The sequence below is a fragment of the Poecilia reticulata genome, linkage group LG4 (genome assembly GCF_000633615.1).
Source record: "Poecilia reticulata strain Guanapo linkage group LG4, Guppy_female_1.0+MT, whole genome shotgun sequence".
Taxonomy (NCBI): Eukaryota; Metazoa; Chordata; class Actinopteri; order Cyprinodontiformes; family Poeciliidae; genus Poecilia; species Poecilia reticulata.
The window spans coordinates 15,192,258-15,198,535 of NC_024334.1; positions in this window are offsets into that span (position 1 = coordinate 15,192,258).

Below are 6,278 nucleotides of genomic sequence, written 5' to 3' on the forward strand. Positions count from 1 at the left end.
AAAAAAAAAAAAAAAAAAAAAAAAAAGATTACTTTTTTTTCCAACACTGTCAACTGCATTGAACCCCCCGCCCCCCCTCTGCAGCTGACAGTGTTGATGTTAATACCTAGAAAACACTTAGTGATCGATGTTGTTCTTATTGTGAGGGGAGACACAGAGAGTAAATGTGATTATTTCCCCTGAGGGGGAGCACGCCTGCTGTGTGTACTGTAATAATAACGCCGTATTTGCTCTCATGCTCCGTTCAGCAGATTTCACACAGGTCTGACAGGCTCCAGATTGAGATAAACCCGACAGAGGAGCAGGATTACTGACAGCGGGCTTCAGAGCAGGAGCACTGATTAATGACAGAAAGACAGATGAGGCAGCAGATAGACAACCGAACCGTTTTTACAGTCTTTGTTTATGTTTTCTATAGGAAAAAGTTGCTGCATCAAACAGACTTTTTTTCTGTTTGCCTGCTTGTAGCAATCCTCCCTCCCCCCCCGGCAGGTTGGCTGGCTGGTTGGCTGACACGCCAACCGAGCTGCGACACAAGAGGAGAAGCCGGGACGCTCATATAGGACACAGCAGCTCTTTTGTTGCACGGCCTTATTCATTATTCACCTGATCTGAAAAACAGACTGCAAACCAACTGCACAGCTGTCATCAAGCAACAAGGCGCAGGCACAAATTATTCATGACGCAGCAAAGAAACGGCAGCAGGATGAGAGGGGAAAATAATAACAAGAGACATTCGCGAGGCGGCTGACAGGCGGGACGCGCGAGACAAGAGAGTCCACCACTTTGGGCTCTGCTGCCGGAAAATCATAGAATGTTTGAGAAATTTTCTTTTTCCTCAATTTAAAGCACATACAATAAAACCACCCCACCCCACAAAAACGACGTTTCCACAAGAATTTCAACTAAGCAAAAAAGATACACATATTTGTTTCATGGGCCTTTTGAAACTCTTCATTGTTATTGAACATCATCATTTTTACAACCGGGGCGAAGGTTTACTTTCTGAGGTGTAAGCAGACGCATTATAGCAGCTTTATACACCTGTCATTATAGCAGCATAAGCTAACTTCCATATTTGGACATGTTTTATTGGTAGACTGAAATAACTATTGACAACCACTTTGAAAAGCTTTTTTCATCATTAACACGTCTTTATCCTTGTTCCTCCTCTGCAAAGCGCCCCTATGGGTTGCATATATTGCTCCATATACACTTTTTACGCCATTGGTTACAACAACACCAATTTACATATCATTGTCAAGTGACAGGAAAACAACACATGGGCAAAATATTCTACAGTTTAGTTTTATTTGTTTTAGTATAATTTGCAGCAGCAGTTTAGTTTTAATGAACATTAGCACCCATTTAATATTTTCTTCCACTTGTTGGTCTGTCATAGAAACTCTCAGTACAACACTCTGAAGGAAATCGTCGGTACAGGTTTTGCAGCTGAAGCCATGTCATGTAGTGCCAGTGTCACCTAGAATAGGCAAATATCTCAGTCTTTAGATGTGCTGGTAGACAAAACACAAAAAAACATTCAGCTGGTAGTGCAACAAAAATTTGGTGACAGAAAGTGTTGACTCAGGGAAGCTGAATTAAAATGGATGCAACACTCCTTAGATTTTTATTTATAAAAATGCTGAAAACCATGTCCAATTTCACACTCGACTCGGAACCATTCAATACTTAGTGTTAGGTCAAGATCCGTAAATATCTGGATCGTTGGTTGGTAGAGAAATTCCTACCTCCTCAAATGCCAGAATGAGGTTTAATCTTCAGATTCTTCAAATATTTCCACAGTATTTTGGTAGCATTGCCTTTTTAACTGAATGATTTGGCACAAAAAATGTTGGGTTTCTTTTCACAAGCATTTCATAGTAGTTTGCTAGAATTCTGGCCCATTGAGCTGTTGCTTAATATTTCCACATATTCCATTATTTTGTCAAGTTCACCAGTTCCTTCTTCGTAGTTGGGATAATGTTCTCTAGCTTGCAAGTTCCCCCTTTATTTCTCCAAACGTATCAATATTTGCTTTTAGAGCAGCATCTTCACAAGTTCTCTGGCTCTGCTGAGAATCTCTTCCTGACAGAAACTTGTCGTGAAAGTATGCCGTAAAGCAGTTGACTGATGAAAGAAACATATAAACATTATCGTATTTCCTTAGTGAAGAAATACTGTAATGTACGGTGAGTGCTGACTTTGACTGACCCCCTTTTTTTCCAAGGATTCTTATTATTAGTTCTATTTTGACTGCCAGTGTTAGTCCAAAACCAGCATTTTAATATCTTGTCCAGTGGCTTTACCAAAACGTATTGTGAGGATGTCACTGCAGACTCACAGTGACCAACTGGAGGGTGTGTGAAAGGCGTGGACAGTGTTATTTTCACTTTCTAGCCCTGCCTAGAACAGTTTGTTTCAGGGTGTTTGGGCCAAACGAGAGCTGACATCTTTCTCTGGCCATCGTCCTTGAAAGCTTTCCATTAGCCGGGGCTCTGTGTTCTGAAGGTCCGGAGGCCCTGAACAGCATGAGTTCAGTCAGAGGGGGGTGAACGGGGTGGGCTATAGAGGGGGTGGAGGGGTACAAGTTTGGGGAGTAGGGGGCAGGAGAGTCCGTAAGGTTGTCCTCTCATTTAAAGACGTGTTTAGCTGCTTCATTTAGCATCACATATCACTGCACTATTTGGATGTGAGCCGTCACTCAGGAACCAGACTATTGCTCTGCTGTTGCTCAGTCGCAGACCCCTCTGCTCCACCCCAAACCCTCCACCCCTCCACCCCCTCAGGGCCAATTCTACACTCAGCTCTGCATTTACATTGCTGGCCTGGTTTTGTCTTCTCTCTCAGTCCATCTCTAATAACACATGAGTCCTGTAGGTGACAGTAAAAGGTTCTTCAGGTTAAAAGGCTCCATAACTGGAGCTTCTTGAATCGTTTTGGGGGGAGCGAAAGAAGACAGATGAGAAGAAATCCTACGGAAAAAAGTGACAAGTATGAGAGCAGTGCAGCCTTTTAGCAAGCTGATGATGTTCCTGTTCACTCACAGGCGGATGAGAGTTTGAGGTGAGGAAAGGAGCCGGATGCAAGAGGCATTCAGAGTGCAACACACGTCACTGTGTGTTTGATAAGGCAGAGCATACAGCTGGACTAAGATTTAAAGCTCAAACACTGATTGAGTTAGAAAACGATCTGTTTCTAAGGCAGGTAGTCTTCACCATGACAACAGCCACAACAAGCCAACAGTGAAAAAGCAAAGTAAGGAATGAACATGTCTTAGATTCTGAGTGCATTTAGAGAATTACATATTTAATAAGACAATAGTTAAATGAGAAAGTTAATGCATAGTGTAAAGCATAATGCTACAAAGTGTATGAACCTTACTGGTTCTGGAGCTACAACTTTGATAAAATATATTAAAAAAAAGATTAACACTTTAAAATATTTAATTTGAATCATTTTGACACCTCTAGATTATAGTGTTACTTTCTATTTCTGTATGTGGGATAAACTGGTGGAAACAGAATCATAAACTGGAAACACGTGTTGATATGAAGGTATACGTTTTCCTTTTTCATCTCCACTTACAGCAAAGTTTCTCTATAGTTCTGCACAGAAACACCATGGAAAAAATATCTCATATGCAGACTACCTCAGAAAATCAGAATATTACTGAAAAGTTCTTCAGTAACTCCATCACCAAGTGAAACAATTTAATAAACTGTCTACACAAAGCCTGAAGTTTTAACACATTTAGTTATGATGATTTTCCACTCAGTTAATAAAAACATGACATTTAAAATTAGGATATTACATCAGACACATAGAGCAACTAGTTTAAAAATCAGAATTATGAATTTATATTCAAGCTACTTTTAATCTGAAAACGAAACGCATTGCAAAGTAATTTATTGAATATGACTAAATAATATGACTAAATAGATAGATAATTGAATTGAATTTCAGAAATTAAACAGGCTTTGGATGAAACTAATTTAGTAAGATGCAGTCTTCATGAAAGAATAACGGATTCATTTTTAAAATTTTACTGCAGTGATTTTACTTTCTGATTAAATATACGTTTTCTCAAAGGAAAGCCTGCATATTGGCTTCTCTTTGACACATTATTCCTTCAATAAGAAGTGATTGAAAGAAATCCGTACTAGAAAGAGTCAAGCTGGGATCTAACAGAGAAAGGAGAAATGTCTTCTTCATGTACAGTTTACGTAACATTTCATTTGACTTTCTAAACAAACCCAAGTTTCCCACACTCTTTTCCACTTCTGACTTACAATAGGGCCGTGACCTAATCTTGATTTTAAAATGAGCCCATGTCAAAAACACAACAATATTAGACTCTACTAGAGTCAGGACAAAAACCACGAGTCAGTACGGCGTAGTCAAAATGTCGTTTATGTAGGAACATGAGTTCCTGTAGGAACATGCTGGAAAGTTTAATGCCACTGTCAAAATAACACAAAAAACCTCTTTCTGCCTTATATTACCAATGCAAAATGGACAAGAGATTTGCACATATGGCACTGAGAGATATAACCCAGTGAAAGAGTCCTAACCAGGTCTGATTGTAGCTATGAATCTTTCTAAAAAATTCATAAGATCCATTTCACAAATGACCAAGCCAAGCATGTGCCTGTATCTAAACGGCAGAGAGAGAGAGAGACAGAGATCTATAAGAGGAGCCCACAGCCGGGGGAGACACTACAAAACGGCAAAGATTTATTCTCAGCGATGATCAAATATTTATACTGAGGCATTCAAGTAAAGTTACTTTTTGTGTTCTGATTTAATGACTGATTTGAGCAGTGGCAGTGCTGGGAGGCACAGATGTTGGCTCCGCTGAAGCCTGCTCTAATGCCCATCCAGGGGTCGGTGTGGTCATGTGTCAGACTGCAGGAGGATCAAAGCACTGAGGAGTAGATGGTAAGTACCTCCGATCCACAGAACCACACGTCTGAACTGGACCACGGCTGCTGGGCAAGAAGAAGCAGAAGCAGAAGCAGAAGAGGAAGAGAGATTACAGGACAGGTTCTAAAACATCTCCTGCATGTAAACGATCGTCTTCTGTTGCAGCGTGTGTGAGATTACAAATATAAAACAGAGAACGAACTATAAAACAACATGATAGAGATGATCTTCAAATATTAATATTGTGAATAAATGAAACTCCTTTCACTCAAGTTATTACAGCTTTAAACTCTTCAGCTGATTTCATGTCCAGCAGTAAACAATACGACTGAGGCTGCTGATAGAGAGACGAGAGGAACGAATGAAAAGGATCTGACATCAAGGACGTGTTTAATGACAGCAAGAAAAAATTAATAAGTTATATTTAAAAAATAAACAATATGATGCGTAAAATTGAGACTTAAAACTTTTGAGAAGGCGTATATTCTGAATAATGACAAAAAATGTAATACTGCTACTACGTTTATTATTACTATTACTGCTTCTTTATACGTTATTATACTTCTTCAAATAATAATAAAATAAAATTTTAACACAATAACAATATTCCCATTACCACTACTACTGATATTAATAATGATGATAATAATATTAATAATAATAGTGATTATATTAATAATGAAATTAACATAACACTATTCTATACAACTAAATATAACAATACAATTTTTGTAACACAATAAAAATATAACTCCTACAACTAATAACACTACTAGAATTACTAGTAATAACAATGATGATGATGATAATTCATATTTTAAATAATACAAAAATATAAATTTCTATTACTACTAAAAGCAATCATAATAATAAAATATATATTTTTTTACATAATAACAACACTAGTCCTACAACTACTAATACTACTACTATTAATAATATTCAGCATTTCCACAGAAGTTGTCTTGAGTTAGACCCAGTCATCATGAACCATCTGGTTCTGCAGCAGCAGAGTTCAGGTTCAGTAAGATGAAAGGAGAAGCCTGTAAAGCATCAAGCCAACCCAGTTGTTCTTGTTCTTTATATCAAGTTCCAATAAGTTGCCAATCACTCCATTAGAGACAGGCCAGTCAACAACGGGCCTGCGTCTCACTGGATTGATCCAGAATGACAAAGTCAGAGTCAAAGGAAATGGATCCTGTCAGTGCAGTGACTCCCTCTATTCTCCCTCTGGCTTCCTCTGAAACTTTAATGAGCTCCAGTTGAATCTGATCTGGCCTCCTTTACTCTGGATTCCACCTTCACTCTGAACCACCTATACACACACACACACACACACACACACACACACA